The sequence below is a fragment of the Chiroxiphia lanceolata genome, chromosome 5 (assembly GCF_009829145.1).
Source record: "Chiroxiphia lanceolata isolate bChiLan1 chromosome 5, bChiLan1.pri, whole genome shotgun sequence".
NCBI classification, from domain to species: Eukaryota; Metazoa; Chordata; class Aves; order Passeriformes; family Pipridae; genus Chiroxiphia; species Chiroxiphia lanceolata.
The window spans coordinates 68952744-68980328 of record NC_045641.1 but is presented as its reverse complement, the minus strand read 5'-3'; the positions used below and the strand labels follow the sequence as shown (position 1 = coordinate 68980328).

The 27585-nt window shown below is 41.2% G+C and overlaps 1 protein-coding gene and 1 long non-coding RNA gene across 2 annotated transcripts in view; one reads left to right on the top strand and one right to left on the bottom strand.

Annotated features, from left to right (window-relative positions):
• The window catches only part of LOC116787468, a 40358-nt gene extending 25020 nt beyond the window's left edge, over positions 1–15338 (top strand). Inside the window, exon 2 of the long non-coding RNA XR_004357307.1 lies at positions 11128–15338. This is a non-coding gene — a long non-coding RNA (uncharacterized LOC116787468). The remainder of the gene's footprint in view (positions 1–11127) is intronic.
• The window catches only part of NTF3 (neurotrophin 3), a 58037-nt gene that overhangs the window by 13375 nt on the left and 17077 nt on the right, over positions 1–27585 (bottom strand). The gene's annotated exons all lie outside the window — the stretch shown is intronic.

Here is a 27585-nt window from a genome sequence, read left to right as displayed (position 1 = left end):
ATATATACCCTGGCATCCTTTAGTTTTTCACTCCAAGAACTGCCTGTTTTTCCCCTACTGAGAGAGCAAAAGTAAGGATTTCTTCTCTCCACGCAAGGCACAATAGCAGTGCAGTAGGATACCCTGTGTGCTGCATGTCTGTTTTGAGAGTAACGACATCTTAACAAATATATTTCCATAAACGTACACAGTGTAAATCATCCTCTGGGTACTTTTACCATTCTAGAGGATGAACAGCTGGAGAGCAGCTGTGGGGAGAAGGACTTGGGGGTGCTGGTGAGTGAGAGGCTGGACCTGGCTGTGTTCACTGGCACCCAGAAAGCCCCCGTGCCCTGGGCTGCACCCAAAGCAGTGCGGGCAGCAGGGGGGGGGGGGGTTCTGCCCCTCTGCTCTGGGGAGACCTCCCTGCAGTGCTGCCTCCAGCTCTGGGGACCCAGCACAGCAAGGACATGGAGCTGTTGGACCGAGTCCAGAGGAGACTGCGTAGTTGGTAAGGGGACTGGAGCAGCTCTGCTGTGAGGAAAGGTGAGAGAGTTGGGATTGTTCAGCCTGGAGAAGAGAAGCCTGTGGGGTGACCTAATTGTGACCTTCCAGGACCTGAAGGGAGCCTAGAACGAAGATGGGAAGAGACTATTTCCAAGGGTCTGGAGTGACAGGACAAGGGGCAATGGCTTCAAACTGACAGACAGTAGGTTTAGATTGGATATTAGGAAGAAATTCTTTCCTGTGAGGGTGATGAGGCCCTGGTACAGGTTGCCCAGAGAAGCTGTGGCTGCTCCATCCCTGGAAGTGTTGAAGGCCAGGTTGGATGGGGCTCTGAGCAGCCTGGGATAGTGGAAGGTGTCCCTGCCCATGGCAGGGGGTTGAAGAAGATGGTCTTTCAGGTCCCTTCCAACCTAAACCATTCTATGAGCCTCACATCACTGATATTTGAACAGTCTGTAAACGTTTATCTTGATTAATACTGACAAAGTAGGAGGGATGCCATTGCTCCCATTTTAAAAGAGCATAAACCTGAATCCTCAGAACTCACATGATATTTGTGAGGTCATACAGACTGGGGTTTTCATGTTGCATTGACTGGTCAGGGAAGTCAACCTGTAATACTGTATGGAGGTTTGGTTGATCAATGACAAGAGTGAAATGTAAGGAAATGAAAAACAAAGCCATTTTCTTAGTCATGGCAAAGAAATAAAGCTATGATTGAGCAAACAATTTCCACAAAAGCTGAAGTATTTCTACATATTATTCACTGTGTAGCTCTGAAAACTGCCCAAAGTAAATCACGGTAGCAGATAATTTAAGCTGATATACTGTGTGTTAGTTAATATTTTCATTACTCTTTGTTAATAGCATCAGGGCCAAGCAGCAAACAAATTAAATTTGCAGCTGAATTTTGAGGGGATGCAAACAGCAGTAAGCAAAGAGAAATACAATCTCTGCTGGGGAGATGGAGACATAAAATATTGGCAGAAAATCGCAAAATGAAAGTCAAAGTAGAAATTAAAAGCTAATGTGCTGTGGGAATGCTGGTATTGAACAGTGATATACAGAGGGGAAAAGAAACTTAGAAAGGAACAATACCTGATCAGACCCAGGAATGAACTAAAACTTTGGAAAGGCACAGTATTTAATAAAGGCAAATACTGTGGCATTTCTTTGCAGAGCTAAAAGGGAATTGTAGCTTTTTGTAGCACAGGAGTGAAACTGGGAAATCTGCTTGAAAGGTGCTTTTCATTGTCATATGAAAAGAAAATCGGGAAAGAACAGCAAAAATGACTGAAAGGGTTGGAAAACTGACCTCTGAGGAAATTGCCTTGAAGGTGCAAGGCTTTACTGTGAGCTGATAGAAAGGCTATGAGAAAAAACCCAGAGTAAAGATCTGGAAAGCATGAGCATTAGTGAAAGAGAACATTCATTTTGGGGTGGGGCAAAAGAGTGCAATCAGGAAAACTGGGATTAAGCTAAGGAAAGGGAAGTTAGGCTGATCATCAAAAGCAGTTTTCCAGCTCTGCAAGATGTTTGTAACAAACCCAAAGCCACACCAAAGAGGCCTGGTTTCATGTTTCGTCGCAGCCCTGAAACTCCGTGTAAGTCTTTTTTTGAAACAGTTTGAAGATCCATTAACCTTTCAAGTCAACCTGGACCTACTTTGGCTCAACCAGAGCTGATTAATTGTTTTGTATTAAAATCAGACCATTGAGGGCTTAAGTTTTCCATAATTAAAGTTGAGAGCAGTCTCCCAGACGAAACTCACTTCTTTCACCTCCCCACAATTCTGAGGGGTTCAAACCTGGCCTTATAATAGATTATTCTCACTGTTCTATTTATAAATGCCAGAGGTGGGTTTTGTCTGTTTAGGTAGCATGAGGAGAAAGGGAAACATCTCTCAGATGATTCGAATTTTGTCCCTCTCCTTAGGCTATGAAAGGCCAGCCTCCTGGAGACCCTGTGATGTAGGATGATCTGGAATGTTTTTGCATTTATATTCCCACTGGCCAATTTATTTTTTTGAAAAAAAAAAAGTTACAGAAAAAATAAAAGAGATAGTTTTAAACTGCTATTTGTTAGTTTTTCTGATATTAGGAATCTCAGAGGGACAACTTTAACTTTCAATTTCAATATATCATTATTTTGCAAGATTTTGTATGGAGAGTAAAAACTTTCTATTTTGTTTTTGTTCAGAAGCTGAAAACTTCCTCTTCCATCTTTTTTAATACCTTCCATTTCTGTTTTCATTGATGAAGTAGAGAAAACAGTGAAATCAAGCAAGCAAAGAGAAAAAAGCAAGGAGTCCAACTTCAAAAATGTTAGTCTCATTGTGAAAAATCTTGCATACCTAATCCCAGTTTATAGGTACAGACAGGACTGCCACCCTTGAGGAAACAGAAATACTGTAATAGGGAATGCTAGCTAGAAATGAAATAAGCTTTTGTTCAGTTAGAATTAAAATAGATCCTTAAGTTAACCTAAGACCAAGAAAAAAAAGGATTTATTTGGTTTTCTGACAGCTCTGCTGTGATCCTTGAATACAAATGTTGGCATTGAGAGTATGGAATCAGAGAATCATAAAGGTTGGAAAAGATCGCCAAGATCATCGAGTCCAACCCTGGCTGATCACCACCTTGTCAACTAAACCAGATCACTGAGTGCCTCATCCAGTTGCTTCTTGAACACCTCCAGAGATGGGGACTCCACCACCTCCCTGGGCAGCCCCTGCTAATGCCTGACCACCCTTTCAGTGAAGAAATTCTTCCTCATGTCCAACCTGAACCTCCCCTAGCCCAATTTGAGGCCATTTCCTCTTGTCCTGTTGCTTGTTCCCTGGGAGTAGAACCTGACCCAAACCTGGCTACAACCTCCTGTCAGGGAGTTGTAAAGAGCAATAAGATCTCCCCTGAGCCTCCTTTTCTCCAGGCTGAGCCCCCTCCAGTCCCCTCAGCTGTTCCTCACAGGACTTGTGCTCCAGACCCTTCCTCAGCTCCATTGCCCTTCTCTGGACACGCTCCAGCCTCTCAATACCCTTCCTGCAGTGAAGGCCCAGAACTGGACATAGGATTTGAGGTGTGGCCTCACCAGCGCCCAGGACAGAGGGGACGGTGTGAGAGCAGCACCACCTCTTACAAGGCCCAGTCAGATTTTTTAGGTACCGTTTGCTTAGAAGGAGCAGCTTTGCTCCTCCAGAGTTTGTCCCAGTCACTGACTCTGTGTGAACCTTGCTGTGCCTCCTCATGCCATGCGTGCTCCATGGGACTGGGATTGAGACAAGCCGTGACACAAGAGGCTTGGTGGGGAAGATACGCTTCATTTCATCCAAAACTGCACCTGTGTTTGCTTTTCAAAAGCCCATGACTCCGGGTTTCTCTGAAGCCACACAAATACATCCATGGCCACTTCGTGAATCAAAGTCTGCTTTCTGAATGTTCCCTGTTCCTCAAAGGTTCACGAACCTCCAAATAAAAAAATTCTCATTAGGCTTGCAGGTGCAAAGTATCTGATGTAGTGTTCTCTAGCAAAGGACCCTAGACCTGATCCATATACCTTAAAACCACCAACAGGAACTCACTGAATTCAGCACAAATTGGACAAAGCTTTTGCACAGTGAGGGGTGTGAGGGAATGACTATGTGAACATACACAGTTGATGGTTGATCCTCATTTTATCACACATGCAGCATGCAACTGAGTTGTTTGCATCAGGACCACGTGAGCATTTAGAACAGCTTTGTATAATTAGTATCTTTTCCGTGCCATTTGCACAGGTGCAGTAGCTTGCTCACAGCCAACTTAAAATTAGGTTTTTAAAGTTATTCTCAGAGAAATGGGAGTCTTGTATTTCTGATAAAATACAGGTTAGTGCTTTGGAAAAGGGGAAAAGTGTGCTTCCTTGCAAAAGATGTAAGACTTCAAAAAGAGCTTGTATAAGTAAAAGCTTTTCTATTCTGACTAGCTAAGTAAGCTGGCTAAGAGGAGAGATCACCTCTACCAAAAACCCTTCTCACTTTTATACTGTGAAGTCATGAGGGCTCTCCCAGAACTACTCCCAGCTGCACAGTGAGACCTTCCTGTGGAGAAGAGCTCATGAATACAGTGTGTGCCCATGAAAGGTTTGTGTTTTTTCACGTTGTGTCCAAATCTTTCAAAAAGCCATTGCCCATTTAGAGAAAAAAGTCATTCTACTAATTGGCATTACTTTATAGCAAATTGTTTACATGTAGGCCTGTCCTGAGGGTAAAGACTGTTCTGGTAAATCGGGCTACTCTGCATTTTTTTTGCTTGTAAAAATCTGCCTGAAGTGGAACTTTGCTTGTGAGTCCCCTAGTTCATCAATGTGCATGTGGATAAAATTTCCAGTATGCAGTTCTCCTCGAGACATGGAAGTTTTCCAATTTTAACTCTCAGTTAACACTTTGCTGTGAGTTTGACTATATTTAGGGGTTAATGCTCAAGGGGTGGAGAGATTATTCTGGTTTCAGGCTAGCAGTGTATGATTTTTAAATTTGTGTGTTGCCCTGATGCAATGTAGATTGCTCACACATTCGGCTCATGGTTGAATGCTTTGCTAAATTGCATCCAAAATCTGCTAATTTGCAGACAAATTAGGGTCTCTGCAAGCATTTCTGAAGTCAAAGAATGATCTCTGTGTTCTCCTGTTGTGCTAATGCAAGTTCTGCCCCTCTGCCAGGTCCAAAGCTCATCTGAAAACTGCCTTGGGCTTTGCTTTATCCTTATCTTTTAATCTAGATACTGTTTTACTGTTGATACACAGTGCCTTCCCCCTTGCCAAAAATCTTTGAAAGGGGAGTTTTAGAACTGGGAATGCTTTAACACATGTTTTCTCTCACCAAGCATATGATCTCCAGATATTTCATAGAAAAGCAAGGTTTTAACCGGGCATGTGAGGGAGGCAAATGAGACGCACAGCAGCTGGCCTTGCCTCTCCTCATACAGTCAGTAATTAGTATGTCTTTTTAGAAAATTTCTTCTTACTGAAGAAATTCTGGTTGTGAAAAAAAATTATAGAAGGTCAGGATTAAAGTAACTTTCAGGGTATGGGAACAAGGAATGGAAACTAATTTTTTTTTATAGACTTTTGTTCACCTCTTGTTGTATGCACACTTAGTTCACGTCATGAAAGAATCCTACTGACATCTAACCACCACAAAATTCACAGAATCACAGAGTCATAGAATGATTTGGGTAAGAAGGGGCCTTAAAGATCACCTAGTTCAACCCCTTTGCTAACAGAGGGTAAGAAGAGGCTGCTGGCAGCCTTGCTGCAGGCACGGCAGCTTTTCTTCATAACTAAGAGTGGCTTTGTTGACCAAGTGCTTTTGCTGTTGTTTTACAGTTTAGAAACTAAAGCCCAGGTAGGTTGTGTGACTTTTCCTAGATCATGGGAGGCCAAGGTCACGTGAGAAGACAATTGGAGAGTGGGCATTCAGACCTTCCTCTCTTGAGGAGTAGGCTGTGGTTAGTTCTACACCCTGGACTAACCTCTTCCTTCAGGTTCTTCCCCAAACTCTGCTGGCCTCAACCAAAGTCCACCAAGTCAGCTAGCCAAAACCAAAAGTAATTCCATGCAATATTTCTTCCTATTGAAGTGGTAAGGAAAGGAAACAGTCCTTACTCTAGCAAAGTCAAAAGTAACTGGGAAGCAAGCAGAGGGAGGAAAAAGGATGTGGAAAACATTGCCAAAGGTGTCCATGGCTGGCTCATGCAGAAGATCTCAGGTGCCTTGAGGAATTAAGAATAACTTGGAATGAGCTTTAAAAAAGGATCAGGCCAATGTAAATCGGCTGTAACAGTTCAGTAGTTTTCCCCAGGAACCAACAAAACAATCAAGGGAGGGATTTTTAATTCTGCACTTAGGAAAAGCCCGGTCCTAGACTTCAATTTGCACAGTAGAAATCCCTGATTAAAAAGGAGCCAAAGACTGTTGTGCTTCAGGAAGTAGGAGAATTAGGGATGCTTACTTTGGACGATGGTGTAACTTTACAGTGTAGCCTATACGAGGGGAGATGCACAGCTGCATCTCCCCAGGAGCAGAGCACAGAATATATTGTGAGTCAGTCACAGTTCCTCCCTATCTTCCCTCCACCACCACATGCACTCCCTTTGCTCTGCTACAAAAGTCAATTACTTCATCCTTATTTTTTTTTTTTTTTTTCATGGAGCAGTTTTCTCTCCCATGCTCCCAGCCAGCTCCTTTGGCTAGCAAGGAAGTGGAGTGGGGTGAAGCCTGGGCTCTCTGCACTTCTGTCATCTCAGCATCCCCTCTCCACCCACTTCCTCTCAGCAGGGAGTATTGGGTGAGCAGTCCCTGCTCCTCTTGCTGCAGGCAGAGTTGTATTAACTTTAACAGTCCTGGGAGCAAAGCTGGGGGAGAGGGAGGGACACTCCTTCCTCATTCCCTCCCTTCCTTTCTCTTATATTCCTGTCTGAATGCCAGCACTGGCAACCTGTGGTGACTTTAACTCAGCAAGTGCATTCAGTATAGATTCCCAAGTAAAGACCCATGTCAAAATGAGACAGGATGTTACCAGGGCTGGAAAACGAGGGAACATGTATCCTGAAACCTGTGAAAGACCAACCTCTTCCTAACCTGCTCTCAGTCTGTTGCTAGAAAATATGGAAGGGAGCCCATTGCACAAACAAAACAAAGCAATCACATCCTTAGGAACTTTGGGGAGGCAAACATATGGGGAAACTCTTTACTCAAGGTGAGAGGTCAGTCAACATCTTGGGATAACTGCATGTAAAGGGGATAGAAAGTTCTCAGGCCTTTCTGACAGTGGGAACACAAAGAGCTTTGCTGAGCTACATGCAGGAGTAAAGGGCTTTTTCAAGGGTAGGCAACTTTTCCTGTGGCTAGCTCTGATGGGAAGCTTACACATATTCAGGAAATATCTCCTGTGCCCTCCCAGGAAAAAAACAAAACCCCTCACATATGCCTCTTTTCTGACCTGTGCTCCCATCATCTCACCCTAAATCAGCATCTCTGGGTTGGAAACACTTCAATCCTTAGAAGCTTCCTCCTTGACCATGTCATGAAGACCTCTTTCTTGTCAGCACACATAAGGCGGGTACAGTTTGTGATTTCAGACTTTCAGTATAGCTTTGATTAGGATATAGGTGAATGGATAGCAGAATAGAACCTGGCAGGTCAAGCCTGGGGGATTCAGACCATTTGGACTATGGAACTCAAGTGCATGTGCAGAAATCATATTTACAAGCAAAATACTTTGCTAGAGTTATCTAGAAAAGATAAGGCACATATTTTTGGACTGCTAGAAATTAAGGAAAGTTACTAGGAACATTTATTCCCGTTTTAAACTATTAAATGGTATTATGCTTGGAGACAGTTGTGTGTATGCAACTCTTAAAAACCAAAGCTGGAGGCCAAATTCTGCTCTTGGTCACGCAGAAAGCAGGCGACTGTGGACTGAGTTGCATGTAACTGAGGTCATAATCTGGCATTGAGTCCGAGCTGGCTCAGCTTTCTACTAAGCTAAAATCAGTCCTGGTAAGTTGTTCTGAGGAAATCCAATAGGGAATGGGTCCGGTGTTAATGCTCACCATCAGCATGATTCCAAATAAACTGGAGGAATTTAAGAAACAATGGTGTGTCTTCTGATTAACAGTTGTTCATACAGACTTAAAATAACTCTGTAGACTTGAGTGGTGCTACTTCAGATTTACCTGGAGAAAACGTGACTTTGTGTTTGGAAGACCTTCCATGACAGATCTCAAACAAAAGTACTTAGAAAGCATATAGAAAATTCTGAATGTGGTAGTAAACCCAACTTATTTTCTTTTTCTCTTTTCTATGCTCTATCAACAAGTTAAAACTAAGATCAGCATTTCTCCAAATTCTTTCCTTCTCCTTAAATTTGGGAAAAATGCTGAGCCTCCACTGTAAAGCTTGAAGTGGTCTGTTTTGCTGGTTCACTTGGTCTACAGCTATGTGAAAGAAAAAGAAATAGCATTACTGCAAGAAAGGGGACTGGTTTGTCTGCATTCTAATGAAAGAAATGCCTTAAAATACAAGTATCACTGCACAAAAACATATAGTAATTTTCCTACATTCTTCCTAATCTGGCAGTGAAAAATAGAGTTTTATGAACAGAATAAAGACAATATATGATTGCTGAATTGTCCTTTATTTGTTTCTAACTGAAGAGAAATTTTAATACTAAAATAAGATATTAGGTTAGAGATTTGAAATAAAAGTTCTGGATTAACAGAAGGACAGGAAGGACATTGATCTTTTGGAGGAGTCCAGAGGAGTCCATCAAGATGATCAGAGGGATGGGGCAGCTCTACTGTGAGGAAAGGCTGAGAGAATTGGGACTGTTTAGCCTGGAGAAGAGAAGGCTTCAAAGTGACCTTATTTCCCCATGCCTTGTTCTGGTGATTGCCTTCTGGTGTCTAATTTAAGACAGACTAAACCATGAGAACATTTCCAGGACATGAATTTTTTCCAGATAGGTAAAAAAAGGTAAAATGCTCATTTTGTATGGGAGAAGTCTTATAGAACTCCTAGTGAAAGCAAAAGAGAATATAAAGAAAAAAGATTTTAAAACATTACATGTTGAACATTAAAAAAAATAACCTCTAAAATGTTATTAGCTCCTGTCCTTTGTACTCTGGGAAGGCAAAATTGCAGCCAAATGGAAACAGACGAAACTAAACCCTACAAACAGCATAGAAAGGTGAAAAGAAGAATGAATAATGTTTATCATTATTTCCCTTCAGAACACAGATAATGGTTGACTCCCCTAAATAAATATATAAATAAATAAGAATTGTATTCCTTTTGAAGCTTCCATGGTTAGAAATTTCCTTATGGAGTTCCCTGTCATTTTCTTTCTTGAAAACATTCATGCTCCTTGCTTTAGTTACCCTTTAGGGTAACATGTTCCATATGTCACATAGCCTTTGTATGAAACAGTTTAGATACAATTCTCCTTTCCTCCCCCTGACCCAATTTTAAGGTCTTACTGCTATGGAGGACTAATCTGGACCAGTTTGATCAGACATTTATAAATGTCATTCAACTCACCACAACTTTTTTTTTCCCCCTTTCCATAACAATAAGCCCAACCAAGTTGTTCTTTGGTAAGTGTTGCTATTATAAACTCCCTTAAACTCTACCTCTAATTGAACAGTGCTTCCTGACTCAGTTCATTATTATACTACTTGCTTTCAGTCAAGTGAATTTTTAGAGTAATGCAACACAGAAGCTTATTATCTTCTTTTTTTCCTGGTTGCTATTCTCTGGAGTAGACGCCAAAGAGGATTTGGTTTTGCTAACAGTGGCCTCCCAAGTATTTTTTTATGCTTTCCATACAACGCAAATTTTTTCCTGCTCAAATGCTTCTTTTGATCTGATTTCTTGGAATACATTGCATTTAGCATCTTCACAAGCTTTTTTTTTCTTTATGCTTTCTCATTAGCCTTCTGTGTAAGAAATGTACGCACTAAAAATTGTTCAGATTGTTCATTTCACTGATTCAAAAATTCTCACTCTTGTTCCCTGTGCCTCACCTCTTTCTCTAACACTAGTTTAGACTGGAGGAAGATCCAGTGCAGCTGACAAAATGAAACTTGTGCAAACCAAGCACACATGAGAAAAGAAGGGCCCCCTCTGTTTCTGATTTTGTTCTCCCAATATTCACATTCTTCAAATATCCAAAACTATAACCCTGACAAAATGTCTTTTCAGTGAGTTAATCTGCTTGCTATCAGTTTAGCTTGTGTTTGTTCTACTGGTAGGAAAAAAGATCAAACAAATTGTTTTAGAATGGATCAACTAGAAAAGTTGCACCAGTTCAAATTTTAACTGAGCCTGTATCAAAACCACACTGGTTTATACCAGGATCAGTCAGGGACTGCACTATTAGGAAAAATTTCTTCATGGAAAGGATTGTAAAGCATTGGAACAGATTGTACAGGAAAGTAGTGAAGTCACCATCCCTGGAAGTGTCCAAAAAACATGTGGATATGGCACTTGAGGATACAGGTTAGTGGTAAACACAGTAGAACTGGGTTACCAGTTGGACTCAATGATCTTAGGTCTTTTGCAACCTTAACAATTCTTTCTTCTTGCCTTTGACACAACTATATGAGCAGAAGGCTCTCTTAATCCCTTCTGGCAAAAATGGATTTTCCCTCCTCCAGTGTGCTGTGCTGGTGGAAAATAGCCCCATCTATACATGATTTTGCCTCTGGTGGCTCTTTCCTGATGGAATCAAGCCAGCAAACACACTGTAGGCCCAGGCCAGACCTACACATGTTTTAAAATGAACATTGCTGTCAGGCAAGGTCTACCTGTACAGCATGAACACAGATGTGCTGCTGCAAAGGCCTTGTGTTGTATAGTTTATTCTTGGGAAAGGGCATGGCTCTGTTGGTAGTTAAATCCTTTTTCTTGTCATGTGCTGTCATCCTATTAGAGAGCTTTGTTGGCAGGGGCGACAGGCAGAATCATGGTTCCAGACAACCCCTTCTGTTCTCCTCAGAACAGAAAACTTTTAGAAAACTTGTGTTTTGGTATCTCCATAGTATGTACTTTCATGATATTCCCATCAAACTGAACTCTTCTCCAATTATTCCTGTTTTCCAGGTGCAAATCTGTCTGACAAAGAGACGAGCTGACCTGCCAAGGCCTGCAGGAGGCCCATGGTGTGCCAGCACTGGACTGAAATGAGCCAAAGTAAGCAATGGCCAGAGAAGCTTCTGGGTTTGAACCTGCTGATTCCTGCAGCAGAACACTTCCTTGAGTAGTACCAAATTGTTTTGCTGTAACGTAGTGTCTTGTGGTTGGATTCTTTGGTTTCCTAAAAAGTCAAACCGCAACTGAAACTCCTGCAGCAGTTGGGATGTTCTTAAATTCCTGTGCTGTAGGGATTCTCTGCTACCGATGTCTCCAGGATTCGCTCTCGTGGCTGGACTTGCCTCAGTGAGAGCACTAACACAGCACTCCCACCTTTTCTCTCTGCCCTTCTGTTTCCGTGACCTTTGAAAAAGCCAAACACCTTAAGATCCTCTCTCAACAGTGTCCAAGTTAAAAGTTTATTAGGAGGACCTGAGGAACAGACACATAGAATTTATCACCAAATAAGCCTCACATATTACAGAAATCATTGGAAACTGGGTGAGAAGAGCCAAGACATGGAGATCACTTCTGGGTTTTGCCCCTTTACCATTGTAGCCTCTGGGTCTCTGTTGCAGAGAGCTGTTATTTCACTCTCTCTGCTGCAGCCCCAGTTCCTCCTGGTGTCTACTCTACCAATAGTCCTGAGCAACAGCAGGAAACATTCCTCTCTGCCATCTCTGCAGAACAGCTTCCAGAGGAAAGGATAGGAGCTGCAAAACCTAGGCCCCTGCTCCCCTGCTGTTAGGCAGGTACATTCTTACTCCAGAGAAGCTCCTGAAAGCTTTAACTCAGGTAGGCAAAGGAGGACAGGCTTTGAAAGCAGAAAATTGAGCAAATTAGCAGGCAACAACTGAAGTTTCCACCTCTACTCCAATTCTTACACTGGTTTATAGTCACTTAGAGCCCTGCAAAGTCGAGATGGTGTTGAGGAGTACAGAAGAAATCGGTGTTAGGGTCTTAGCTACTTGGAATTTTTCTGGTTCTGAGAGAACAGCAGCCTGATATCCCCTCAAACATCATTTGTGATGCACTACTTCTGTAGTGTTCAGGAATAGTGCATGTCTTTGATTTGAGTACAAATTGGCTCTCGGGCATAAATAAAGATTGAGAAGCCAAAGTTTGTGTCAGGATCTCAGTTTTGAACTCAGTATCCTTGGAACTGAATCTGTGCTTTGATTTAGCACTTTTGTTCCAGCTTGAATTATGTTATAACCAGAACCTGCATGAATTGCTTCTCAGGTATTTCTGTTCTTTATCATTATCTTGATTTGTTTCTATAGGATAGTTAAGACAAAGCCCTTCATGAAAGGATGAGAAATCCTCTGTTCACACTCAGCAGAACTGTATGCCACAATGCTGACTTTTCTGAGTAGACTGCAGGATTCTGTCAGCCTGTTTAAACTCAGAAAAAAAGTTTACTTTGCTGAACAGTCTTTTTTTAGTGTAAAGAAGAGTAGAACATTCTTTCGAAATGAAGAAAATTTTAAAAATCCCACCAAATCAAAATGCAGTCACATACTCTACTGATGAAGAGAGTGTAGGAACCTATATTGACTACAATTGTATGTAGAGAAAGAAACAACATTTAACATAGAACAAACGAACAAAGTAAGTGGCATTTCTTAAAGCTAAATCTAGGAATTGCAAAGAGTCAAAAATACTTTAAATCACTGGAACTTGTTTCGGGTACAAAGAAACTAATTGGGATTTGAAGTACTATTTATTATGGAGAAGAGTGATCCCAAAAGCTGAGAGAGTGTCAAAGAGTTAAAAGTTAAGAATTTACCAAGAAAAAACATGAGTCAATATCACAAAGTTTCCAAGATGACCATCTGAAAATATTTTGGGTTCAATTCAACAGATCAAAACAGCTTGCTTGACTTGAATTTTAAAAGAAATATAAAAGAAAAATAGGTTTAGAAGTACAAGTTGTTTAATTGTTTGAAGTGAACAAGCTTTTCTTCCACACAGTTTGAATTTAATTTATTAGAGTTTTCTGATTCAAAACCAATTCATGAATTTGGGAAGACTGGGCTGTATGGTGCATTTATTGCTAAGTGAGAATCTCATCTGGTTGCTGCAAGTCAGTGCAGTCAATCCTTGACCTGAAGGATAATGCCATTACAGTGGAATCATAAGATCTTACAATATTGTCCAAAGGATGTGAGGGACAAGTATGTAAAAGCCTTGGAAGTCTATTTTGTCTGACAATACAGGCATCTGAATTTTGCCTAGAAGGTTATATTTTCTGCAGTTTAACCTTGCTGACTAGTGGTTTGCATCCCTGTGAGGATCTGGCCCTTAACTGAAAATATTCCAATGCTTTGTGAAATGATATCATTCAGTGAAAAAAACCCAACAAATCTTGATTGTCAGCATGTGTCACACAGGAGCTGTTTTTTGGTTTGGTGCCAGCACACTTTTTCACCAGTTCTGAGTTTGGCAAATGTATTTCTTCATGATAAATTTAAAAAAAAAAAAAAAAAACTCCTCTCCTCCCTCCTACCCATCTTTGCTCTTCTCCCAGCTGTCATCACTGTTTACAGTTTGAGTAAGCAAAAATATATATATTTACAAGTACAGCTTACTGCTGTGTTTGCTGGTATGGACTGCCTGGGGGCATATCTGTGAATGGAGCACATACATAAATATACCCCCTTCTCCTGTCAGCTTCTCCCCTCCTCTGCCTTGTTTTCTTAAACTGTGTGTTAAATCTCTTCTGTTGGATTCTGTTGGATTCCGATTTTGGAGGGAGACTAACATCTTCCCTCATGGCTGTACGTGAGTGCTGTCAGATCTCGGGCACTAAGCATGAGGCTCCCACCACTCCCAAACCTCCTGTCCTTCCCAAACACTGCTGTTCCCTCTCTCCTGCCCCGTGAACCTGCCCGCTGGATTAACTGAGGTCACGGAGCAGGGGGAACATCGTGTTGCAGCTGAACTGTTCCACCTCTTGGGGTTGTGTGTGAAAGTAGGAGAAGATTTTATTTTCAGCTGCAGCCTCATGCTAATGGCCCTTCTCCCGACTGGACATGTGCCCATTGGACAATCCCAGAGCATCCTGGTTGCCTGCCAGCCCCAGATGCCAGAAGCATGTCCCCACTTCCTCTCCCCTTGCATGATGAAGTCTGCGGGGTCTCATCCACCATAAGGCAGGAAAGTTGCATCTTGCCTGCTTTTGGGGCAGTGGATCCTTACGAAGGCCTCCAGATGCTATTTTAATAGCAATTAAAAATCTACCATAACTAACTGAATAATGGACAATAAATTTAAAATCGGGCTTTTTATATGGTTTTATAAAAATGTGACAAACATCCATGGTCTCATCAGAACTAGGCTTCAGCATTGTGCTTGTGGCATTCCAACTGCTCCTGACTGCAAGTCCTGCTGAGGCCAACTGAAAGCTGATGGTTCCAGGAAGTTTTTCAGGATTTCTTCTCAGTGCTCATCTAGTCAGAAAGTAGTCACAGCACCAAACCTGACACAGTTCAAGAAGCGTTCGGACAGCACTCCCAGGCATGTGGTGTGACTCTTGGGGATGGCCCTGTGCTCGCCCAGGAGCTGGACTCGATGGTCTCTGTGAGTCCCTTCCAACTCAGCACACTCTGTGATTCTGAGCGTCCAGCGGTTAAATTCACTAACCTGTGTTCAGTCCCTAACTCCCACGGGAATTGCCCTTATAAGTTTGGGAAAGACATTAAGGACTTGTTTATGCTGCTAAAATTAACTTGAATTTTTTACTCCAGTGTTACTGATGAACACGTAGCTGCTACATGTTATACCAGCAGAGACAAAACATGTTAGTTTTAGTCTGAAGTGTATTTGCTGAAGTTGATTCAGTAGCACAGTTGAAGGTTTTGTTTGTTTGTTTTGTAACTAGGATGCATTTAGTGGTTCTGAAGTAAAAGAAGAATGCAGCTTTCTAAAGATACTTTTCTACCTAGGAAATGGGCATGATAGTAATTAAATTTCTCTCCATGACACTGTTGAGTACAGTGTAAAACCTGACAGACTGTATTTGTTGTGAGAGCCATTGTGGGAGATGAAGATAGCTCTGTACCCAAGGTTTCCAGGATATATTCATGTATGGACAAAAATATATTTAGATATTTGTTTCAACTCTGCATTTCACTCATCTGTGTCACGATAACTAAAAATAAAAACTACAGGGAAACTAGGCTATTGCTTGCCACTCTTTTCCTATCTGCAGGATATCTGTGGCAAAGGTTTACATGAATGTAGCTGTGAATTATACTGATAGACACAGACCCGGTAGACTTGTGATTGATGTACACAATGATCATGTGGTCTGTGGGTAGTCTGAACAGGGCTTGAAAAAGGTGTGAACCCACTCACTTCTCACCTCCAGAAGGATACTAACAGTGTTTTCTGCTGATGGTGCAGTAGATCATAAAATCACAGAATCATAGAATGGCCTGGGGTGGAAGGGAGCTTAAAGATCACTTGGTCCCAACCCCCCTGCTATGGGCAGGGACACCTTCCACCAGATCAGGTTGCTCAGAGCCCCATCCAGCCTGGCCTTCATATATTTGGGCTTGTTTTTGATACTGATGATGACACTGATCTTGCTAATAAAATTTATCTAGAGGCAGTAACTTTGGATCACAGATTCTTTTCGATTTTTGGAAGGCCACATAGAATCAACCTCTTTCAGTTGCCAGAAGTGCTTTGGTGCTTTTACAGGTCTCAGGACAAATTACCAAACACTCTGGGAAGTAAAAATAATTTTAAAACCCCCATCCTCTGATTGCCTTTGAAAAATGGCTCAATCTTTTTAAACAGTATAGATATTTGAGGAGTATTACTGAGATAGTGCTCTAAGCTTTGCATCCACCATCTGGACAAGTCCTGCTGTTATGTTGTCTGTCAAAGACGCAGCTTTCCTGGAATGTGGAATTGATAAAAAATAGAATCCAGCATTATATTCCCTACACAGATTAACTGTATCAACAACAGAGTTAGCACATGAAGTTCGAGTAGAACTACCTTTGGCTGATAATTTTGTTCTGCAAAAAAATACGTTTCTTGGTTAATGTGTGGAATCACTGCAATATTTTTCATCAAGTCCTCTCCTCCAGTTTTCACACTAAATTGATAAGAGAAAGCATGAAAGTGGTTTTTAGTTGATAAATTATGTTAGTGGGGAAAACCCCCCCAATTTATCACCCTAAAAAATGGACACAGTGAAGCGAATTACAAGTCTGAAGTGTTCAGTGGTCATAGTTTCACTGATCCCAAGGGCAGATTTTCCTTGTTTTTCTCTCATGTAGGTTTCATGACATAATCAGAGACTGTGATCCTGTGATTTTCTCCATCTTTTATGATTTTTTGTTGATCATTGATTTATAATCTGACAGCCAGAAACATGAAAAATAAAATGAATACAATGTATAAAAAAAGAATTCCAGCTAAGGACCATCCATGCACTTTGTCAATTGTTTTTAGCTATTTTTTGGGCTTCTAAGCAAACAGCCCATACAACATGTTTCAGGACCAATCCAGCTCCAAAAGAAATTAGTGGGAGTCTGCCTGTCTCCTTTTGGAGACATGGAATGGGACTGATAAAGCTGTGAGAAACACTGGGGAAACCTTTGGGGACACTTACTCAGAATTACTTAATGAGTCAGGATGAAAATACACAATCCCTCTGGTATTCCCTAATCCTTCATATTTTCAGTACTACAATATGTCAACATGCTGGAGACCAGAATTTATCCTCTAAACACACTATACCCACAGTGATACCAAACAGTGGGGGCTGTAATCTCTTTACATCATTCATGGCAATGCTGTGTCCAAGGGATGCAAGTTCTGAGAGCTGAAGAGTGAGATCACTCATGTCTCCTCCACCTTTTGGTCCCTAATGCTCCCAGGTATGACTACATCCACGATGGCATGGATTACCAGTTTAGGAATATTAACTATCCAGTGTGAATGGTCCTCTGCATCCTTAGGCTAAGCTCTAACTTTTGGTACTTTCAAATACATTACCTGACACAATTTCTGTTTTGAAGGCCTGAAAAGCCTGGCAACGTGTATGAATTCAAATCTTGGCCTCCTACATATGTATGAACACACTCCCGATGTCTTTGCCCTTCCTTTTTAAAGCATCACTTTTTTTTCCCAAGACTTAACGTGCTCAGAATGTGGTTTTTTTCCACAGTACTGTCCCATTAAAATGGCAACTTTATGACGACTGTCTGTCACTCCTGTTTGAGTTGGACCGTCTGCTGCAATGTCTGACTGATGGCTGACCCACTTTGCACCCTCGAATCTTACAGCAGGGACTTCTGAAATAACAAATCAGGGTCTCGTTTGCCTGACAGATATTAATTGTGACTAAGCCATCACAGTGTGGCACAGCAAGAAAAATGCTGCTTTATATTTGAACCATCTGGGAACAAGGACCTCAACGGGCACAAATGAAAGTTTTCTTTAAAAAGAACACACGAGTCACTCCAAACAAGTCGTCTTTCAAAATGCCCTGAGGAAGGAAACACAGCCACTATGTCCTGTAAAGCTCAAAGCAAATAAGAAGAGTTAAGTATAAATAGAGTAAATTGAGGATGAGTACTGAAGAAACTCGACACAGATAAAGCAGAAAAAGTGATGCAATTCTGCCATAAATAGGTCATGCTAACTACCCATGTATAATATTTATACTTAACAATAAAGGAAATTCATCTAAAGGCAATCATTCATAAAAACTAGTAACATTTTCATGCAAAACAGACTAAGGCTTGTCTTCATGTTAAACCCATTATGCTGCAAAAGTGTAATTAAATGAATTTCAGTAACTCTATACCTCTTCATTTTTTCAGGAGTCTCGGGCTATTTAATAAGCCAGCATCATTGCAACTGTTTCTTGTTTTTATAAACACAAAGTCAAACCACTAAAGGAGAAACTCTTTCTTAGAAACAACTTTTCAGTATTGAGTTTTACCTGCAAATTCAGTTTTTCAGGATTTACTCTGTATGTAGCAGGGGGTGGGGTCCTTTTCGTGGTGCATGGAAGTGCATGGAAGGAGAGACATGGAGCTTCAGTTTTATGCTATACTCAGAAAGAAGTGAGGTAAAACAGATTTAGTTGCCTTAACTCCTAGGTTTTCAAGCAGAGTACGAATGTTCCTCATGTTTTTTAAAGATCTGTACTATCAACAATGATTATTAATCCTCCATTTCATTTTTCACTAGAAGTGATTGTAAGAGGGTAGATGAAATACTCCAGGGATCCTGTTCTCGCATTCCAGCCCTGGGATCAAACACAGATTTCACCTCCTAAAGTGATTCCATCTTACAGTTGAAAGCTACACTGTCTGGGGAGGCCACAACCCAAGTTGTGGACTGTAGAAGTTTCTCTCAGCATAGGCAAATCTTCGGATTTCTCATCCAGGTTTTTTGTTTTCATTCTTTTATGTTGCCTTCATTTGGCTCCAGTTGGCACACCAGTAGATCAGAGGCGTCAAGTTTCTCCTCACAAATCGTAATAGCCATAAGGACTGTATTTAATGAAGTGACTCCCACCTCAGCAGAATGAGACTGCTTTGACTATATTACTATGATAATCAACAATTAAGTTGGCATTTGCCAGCCATAACCACAGATGTCTTCCTTGAAGTGTGGGAGAAACAGCACTAATGTCAAATACCACAGTGTGGGAACACTTGGCACACAACACCAGCATAAGAAAATGGAGCATTTGGCCATGCTCCTGGAAGATACCGTGATTGAAGTGACATAAATACTTAATTAGGAGAATCCATGCATCAACAAGCACTGCACCTACTTTACTGTAAAAGTGTTGGAGAAATCGCAGCATTTTTCATTATTCTTCAGCTCTTCTGCCATGGAGGTATCTGAGACAAACATATGTCTGACTCTGATTTTAAGAAGGCTGCTGAGAGGCCCTCCTTTATCTTTGATCTCTACATGTACAATAAGCAGAGCCTCCACAGCAATGCCTTTGAGCGGCGAACCACCTCTAAATCACAGCCCAGTAGTAGTGTTCATATTTGGCTTGTGCATGTCTTTCTCAGTTCCAGTACAGTAAGTTCAATCGGCTTGGAGCTGAACTGCAGCACAGCCATTAATCAAAAACCCTATAAAATTGAGTTCCAGGAATTTATAAATACATAATACAAATATGAGCTGTGGGATCCTTTTCTGTAAACACTCCATCTCAGCAATGCTTCATGTCTCCCTGAGCACCATAACTTCACCAGCCAGAATAGCTCGTTCTTGATTTCTGTCTGCCTCAACACTATTACCTTGCTTTGTGCCTCTTTTCAGCTTAGAGTCGTTGTGAAGGGGAGAGAGAAAGAAAAGTGCCATCACCACAAAAGCCTACCTATTTTTTTCCATGGGACAAGCAGGTCATGACTCATAGGTTTGTATTCAACTGTTTTTGTTATTTCTGGATTGAGATGGACAGGACTGGATCCCTCCTACCCACATTCCACTAGCCTGTCCAAGAAGTTCAGTGTAACTCTAAAGTCCGTCAAAGTACTTAGGATTCTCTCCACTAACTTCATCTGGATTGGTCTATGTGGTACTAATATCTTTGCTTTCAGAATGGGCAAAAAAAAATACTACTTTTTTTTTTTTTTTTTTCTGAAGGAATGTTCTCTCTGTTTATGATTTCCTTTTATACGAAAACTCTCTTTCCCTTCACTGCTATTCTGTATTAAAACTCCCATTTTCAGCTGTCATAGGGGATGATCTAATACTGAAAGTTTTTCCATTGGTTCCATCTCCTGCAGACATCACTTGACTTGACATCCTGAAAGGCTGCTGGGTGATTGTTTTGCAGAGTGCTGAGTATGGAGATCAGTTTCTTTGCCTTCCAGGGTTGACCTGCAAAGGGCTTTCCCAGTGAATTAATTTGCTTTCATGTACTGTGCAATGCTTTGTTTTGTCCTGTCTTATTCAGACTACACTATGATGGCATAAGCACATGTTGGTGTCTGACTCAAGAAGTCTTGTAAAGTGGAGAGAAGAGTTTTCTTGTAGGTGTTTGGGTTTTTTACTTTTTACTTTTAGTTTGGAATGTAAGCTGGACTTGGTAATTCATAAAGCACAGAAGACATTCATTGTAACCAAAGTAAGTGGAGTTAATGTTTAATTTTTCATTTTTAAGTGCTGATTCAGAACATAACACTGCACATGCAGTTTACAAGGCTCCCACCACTAGCATTTGGACTCCATTTTAAACTTATAAATCATAAGCTAAGTATAGTGCTTGTTTGCGTCTGTTAAATATTTCCCTCTCGTTTGTTCTTATCAACATCCACTAATGATATATACATATGTCATGCAAGACAGCAAATATGTAGAGGTTTCAAGGAAAAGTTCTGTGCCATATCTCTGCTGATTAATGTGCAAATGTGCATAAAATCTAGGACAGTGATAACCTTTAGCATAGGCCGGTGGAAAGAACACAGCAGATAAATGTGCTTCTATGAAAAGCGAGACAGCAAAACTTATGTGCCACCCAGCCTCCATTTCAGGGACTCCAGATGATTGTGTTCCTTAGTCCTGTTCATTCCCAGGTGTATTTCACTCAGTCTGAGAGGCAGGAAATTGCATTTTCATCTTTATTCTTCCGCCAGCTGTAAGCTAAACCCATACTTGAAGGCTATAGCAACAAATCCATTAAGCACAGAAATCTCCTGCCACTGTGCTCATCAGTCATTTCAACTCTGTGCTTCTATTTTCCATGGTTGTACCATATGGAAGAGGAGTCTTGCCTACATGATGCATCTATGAGAAGTAGCAGGTGAGGCTTTGCACAGTGCTGCTGGTGCTAGAACTAGCAAGAGTAGGTTTAGATTGGATATTAGGAAATATTCTTCCCTGTGAGGGTGGTAAGGCACTGGCACAGGCTGCCCAGAGAAACTGTGGATGCCCCTCCCTGGAAGTGTTGAAGGCCAAGTTGGATGGGGCTCTGAGCAACCTGGGCTAGTGGAAGGTGTCCCTGCCCACGGCAGGGGGTTGGAACAAGATGATCTTTCAGGTCCCTTCAAAACCAAACCATTCTACGATTCTGTGACTAAGAAATGGAGAAGATCCTCGAGTGCATACCTGAGGATCAAGCCAAATGATGCACTTGAGACTAAGAGATCGTATAAACAACCTGTTCAGCAAACTTGTGTTAATTTTCCAGCCAAATCTGCCTGCTGATACAACCTGGTTACAGACTGAGACCTTACTTATACCTCTCTTTCTAAGTGATTGCTTCATGAGGAAAAAATTAAGATATGAGCCAAAAAAGTGCATGAAAATAAGTGTAGATATTTCCTGATACCTCTCAACACGGGAACCAGTGGAGTAAAGACCATTTGCTTTGTAACTGTCCCAGGATAGATAAGGGCTTTACTCAGGTGCTCACCCACTGGTGTTTCTTTCCATTCAATATTCCCAAAGGAATTCTGTAGAGTATCCAATAAGACACACTGCTCTAGAAGGGCCTTTGATAAATTAGAACAAACTTTGCATGGATGTTTCAGGCATCTCATATAGTTCTCAAGACATTCAAAAACATGAACTTTTTTCCTGACTGGCTACGAGAAGAAATCCCAGTGATGTTGCGACAAACAACCCCTTGCTTTACTTTTCCAGGGTATGTGGCATTAACAATGTATTTCACGTGAGAAAAGTCATAGTTCATGCTTTCCAGATCTTGCCATGTGGGTTTCCCTTGCTGATAATTAGCTCAAGCTGCTGGTACAGATTTTTGTCCCTCCTAATGCGACAGTGAAGCAAGAGGAGAACTGCTTGGCTGAAGGATCAGGCAGGCACAGGATGTCCTTCTAACAACAACAAGTTTCTTAGAAAACATTTAGTTTTCATCACAGGAGGTGACCAAGAACAGGATAGATGAACAGATATTTATTCACAGAAAGAGTCTTTGAGCAAGAGAATGGTGATCTCTTCATTTCCATTTATGACGCTGTGGGATTTTCTTAACTGGATCTTTTACTCTCTGAGAGCTCTAGGGCTGCTGCAAGAGGAGAGAGAGTTGTGTCTCATGCACAAGAACGTGTTTGCAAATTTATGGTTAACAGATGACAGAACTTGCACAGAAATACTATGATATGTTATTTCAAGTTATGTATGAATGTCTATTTCTCAATTCATTGCCTTTGTAAACTCACTGGAAAGCAAAAGGTAACAGATCCTAAAAAAAAAAACCAAAAAAAGCCTAACTCCCAAAACTACCAGATTAAGTTTGCTGGATTTCCTAAACTTTTTTTTCCTTTACTTATTTCTGTATCACCGTGTAAGAAAAACACAGAATATCACACTGAGTCTGAACCCACACTGTGTATGGGCAGAAATCCAGGTTTGCCAGCCTGAGAGGGAATGCATTTGGCCCTGTATCTCTCTGTCTTACTAAAATAGTTATTGAGAACTGGTAAACAAAACATGTAACGATGGTTTCATAACTTCCTTGGATAATTGTATGCAACCACGTATAATTACGATTATCAAAAATGTCCTCTGTTTACATGACACCTCAGTAGATCTACTGACTTCTCTGCAGCCTCTATACATACAGTGCCATGAAATGCAAATGCTTGCATCTTCCTAAGCAACCATTAGCAAACATGCTGTGAAAGGCTGTGTATGGAGGGGGATATCAGCCAAGAATATCACAGCCTGGGTTTATAAGGAAGAGCTCAGAATCTTTTATGCCTGCATGAATTATGGTTAAGTAGTTCTATTGTAAGAACAGAAAAAATCCAGTAAGAATCTCACAAATACTTCAAAATTCATAGAAAACCAAAGCAAACTTGTTGGAAAGGAAAAACTGGGATGAGGACAATGTTTTACCCACGGTCACAGGTAACAATAGGAACTGTAAGTATCCCATCCTTGCAGAAAGCCAACAAGCCCTCTAGTAGAAGTCTAGCACATAGCAGGTGTTGAAAATGGAAATGCAATTTCCCAGCTAGGCAGACATCCAATATTTATGAGCCAAGTCTGTGGAAATAGCAAACTGCCAATAGGGACAGAATAATTTAACGGAAAATCAAGGAAGTTTTCCACTTCAAGAAAAACTGTCATTCACCTTGTGTCTGATCTTACTCCTACTGCTGTCTGAATGCATTGTCTGGTGATGAAGCCATCACACAAGATACTAACACAAAGACAGTATCCTCATGGCTGGAGCTGACCACAGCTATGTAAGCATTTGGAAGAGCCAAGGGATGAATGGGTGAGAAACAGAAAAAAAATCACAGGCACCTGACAGGAAAAACAGCCTCCTGACTTGCAGCAGCACCTCTCCTACTTCCTAAACAGTGCTTTAGACCCAGATTAAATGCAATCTGGTGTTGAATTTATATTTTCTTTTGACAATGTCGCAGCTTTGTCAGATATGCTTAGAAACTTCTACCATATTGGGTGGAAATATTCCATGAGAAACAAAAGGTGCTGTGAGATTTCCGGAGCATGGAAGTGTGACCCTTGCACTTTTGGATCAAGGCCAGAACCAGCACTGTATAACTAGAATGGCTCTGGAGAGCCAGGCCTTGAATACACCTCCTGCCCAGGCAGAATCTGAAGGCACTTGGATTTGCTCTGTAGTTATAAGGGAGAAGAATTGATAATTGCCAGACAGAGGGATCTGTGCCTGTCAACACTCCTATCTCAAAAGTCAACTCCCAAATTTGCTTGAGAATTTCCTGTCTCCTTCTGATAAGGCTCCTGTCTGCTTTTGGCAGACTATCTACAAGGAACTGCCAAACTATGCATAACAAACCGTGTTTCATGGGTATTTGCACAAATTTGGATACTGCTGGCACCACCACACATGGCCCAGATAACACTGGATCAATGCAGAACATTAAGGTGTGGAGAACTGAATGAATATGTCAAAAATATTAATATATTCAATGAATTCCCCTTTTTCCTTCTGTCTGAAACTCCCTCTGCTAGAAGACTAGGAAGGAGGCTGGGCTCAGGGAAAACTCTGATCAATTTGGTGAAAGAGCCCGTGGCCGGGTCTCTGTCAGGGGTGAACTTCAGCTTTCAGAACTAGTTTTAAGTGAATTATGGTACCCCTGCTACCACCCCGGTGTGTTTGTTATTCAGGCAGACGTGCCAAATAACCTCCGTGAAGTGACTGCTTTTTTTGAGCTGGAACTCATTCCTGGAGAGTTTGTTGTAAGCACTTGGTCAGAGTCACAGCAAGACACTTTGGAGCCTGTTTTGGCAACCCTTCCCCCTCCCTTCCCTCTGCTTTGGGCTCCTTCCAGCTGTTGCCAGCAAAGACTCCTGCACCCCCAAAGATCTCCAGGCCCTCCTTTTGGAGAAGGGCAATGGCTCTGCCATGTGTCCCTTTTGAAGCCTCTCTGAAGTGATGACCCTGATCACCTTATTCCTTGCTTGGCTGTATATGTACTGCTTAAATGTCAGGCTGTACTGCTAAATATATGGAATGGGTTTGTCCCACCCTCTCCAACATACTCCACTTTCAAGAAGTCTCCACACAGATACTTATTTTTACAGATTTACGATAACTACTCAGCTCAAAGTCCAGAATTCCTTTAAAAGTGCATGAACTTAAAGGAGTGATTATGGAAAGCAAACCAAAAAGGGACACTAAACACTGGCAAAATGATCTTGATAGGCAATTCTTTTTCTGTTCATGAAGAAATGTTTCTGTTCCTCAAACTGTGCTTGTTAATTTTTTTTTGTTTTTAAGGAGATGCATCACCTATAAGCTGGAACTACATAGGTCAACATAAAAGGCATTTTTATATCTAGAAAGCAAGGTGGGTTGTATCAATGAGTCCACAAAATTTATACTGTGGAGTTTTAGAGATGGAGGCTGAACAGAGCTTTGCACCTGATCCATGAAAGGTGAAGTCTGATCCGGCTGAAATCCCTCAAAAACTTTCTGTTCGTCTCAGTGAATCTCAAGAGCTCAGTGTAGAGATGGAAAAGTGTAAAGAAATCAACCTACCCCGAAAATAAAAGAAACAAGAATGAATGAATGAATAAACAACTGAATGAATGACAGAAGGTTGAGCTGGGTTTTAGCAATGCATTACTAATAAGAGCCAGTGGAAGGGTGTTTAAATATGCAGTACTTGGGTTCTAGCAATGCATTACTAATTACAGCTCAAGAAATCTTCCTTGAAGCATTCACTCAAACTGGTTTGGATGTGAGTTAATCTGTGTGGATATGACATTGGCAGACCACTGCCTGAGAGATTCTCGCCCCAAAATATTTATAATGCAAGAGTTCGACATGAAAATACATATCCTAATGAGTCAATACTTGGGGATTTAAAAACACATGGTAAAGGTAATCCAATTTTTTTTTAAAGAATATAGGGATTTTGCTGTGATGAGCATTAGCTGTCTGTCAACTGGTATCTTCAGCCCATGACTTGAAGGCTCTAACCCAGTTATATGGGAAACTTAGCTGGAATTCGACAGATGAAGACCTATGAAAAGATTTCACACTATAATATGATACACTGGGTAGTACCTTTTCTTTTGGAAAAAAAATCACATCCCCATGCCCAGTGAGAAGGGCTGCATTTTTCAGATGCACACCCTTCTACAACCTGGTGATAAAAGGAATTTACTCACTTAAAACTATGAGCTAGTGCAAGTTCCTACTTGCTGTGGGTGAAAGGGCCTGAAAGCTTTGGTCCCAGTCTTCTCCAACAGCACAATTATGAACTCTCAGGGACTGCTGATCCCTCTGAAAGAGCTGTACTCATCAGGATGTCAGAAAAATACATTTCTTTTCCAGTAGCAGAGCCCCACTAAAACCTTTGAATTCGCTGGGTTTACAGAGGCAGTAAATAAGACAACTGTACACACTGGGCCGTCAGCACTGAAGATCACAAGTTTAGGTTGTGAATGGCTGCTTCCCTTGATGCAACGTGCAATAAATAAACTTAAACAGGACAACAAATTGACCTTGCTTATGAACTAAAAGAGAAAGCTATCTTCAAATTATTTGGGTGTAAGTAACCATCAGAAAACAAAACAAAAATAAGAATCAAGAGGTGGCTGGTCTTCCAGAATTTCCCAACACAGAGACAGTCTGGACTAACTCCCAGTTGCTCCTAAATAGTGTTTAAAAATAGGTATGATCAAAAAATAAACATGAAAATATTTCTTGGAACAGAAATATTCTTTAACCGTACAGTTATTGCTTTAGAATTGGGATTGTTCAGCCTGGAGAAGAGAAGGTTTTGGGGTGATCTGTTTGTGACCTTGCAGTACCTGAAGAGATCCTGCAGGAAAGATGGAGAGAGACTATTTCCAAGGGCAAGAGTGACAGGACAAGGGGGAATGGCCTCAAATTGACAGAGAGTAGGGTTAGATTGGATATTAGAGTGAAATTTTTCCCTGTAAGAGTGGTGAGGCCCTGGCACAGGCTGCCCAGAGAAGCTGTGGCTGCCCTATCCCTGGAAGTGTCTAAGGCCAGGTTGGATGGGGCTCTGAGCAATGTGGGCTAGTGGAAGGTGTCCCTGCCCATGGCAGGGGAGCTGGAGTTAGATAATCTTTAGGGACCCTTCCAACCCAAACTATTCCATGATTCTATAATTTTATGATTATTGCTGTACCCTGCAGCTCCCCCTACGCACTCCCACTATGCCTTTCTAGCCTGTTTTGTTGAGGAAAAAAAATTTTTAGGGTCACATTGCCTCTAATCCCTCCCACTAATTTCTAAACACTCAGGTTCATTTCAAGCAAATCCGCTAGTGGTGCAAAATTCTGAAAAACACCAAGTTCCTATGAGTTTCATGATAACTGGTGGAAAAGGACACCTGGTCTGTCTCAGTAGCTTTTAAACTGTGCATAAGCAGAGTTCTCAAATAGCTAAAGCACATTTAGGAAGTCAGAGAACATGGAAAAGAGATAAAACACTGTTTAGGTGCTCACAGGGCAGGGAGGTGAGCGAAGGACAGGAGGAGGAAGCTGAGGTGCAGCAGAATGAAAGGGAGCGAAGCTCAGGGAAGGAGTACAGGCAGAGGAGACAAGTGATAAGAAACTAGATTTCATTCATGTAACTGCCAACAAACAACTAATTCTGGCTTAGTCGCTGTTATTTGGAAAATAATTTATGTTAAACTCAAATCCAGACACTTTTATACCAAAATGGATTATGCACACATGGACATGCTGATAAATTAAAGCTTGCTTTAAATTCACACTTTAGGCTTTACCTTAAAGTTTGGGATTTCTTTGTTGTTAGGGAAAAAACCGAAATATTTTTTACATGAACAAAAAATTTATTGTAAGTGAATTAGATATTGCCAAGAAGAAAAGAAATAAGGTTGAAGAAAAGTTGACACAATTTTTATTGTGGAGAGGTAATTCTGTGGTTAAGACACAACCATTACACTAAATCTGTACATACATCTAGGAGGGAAT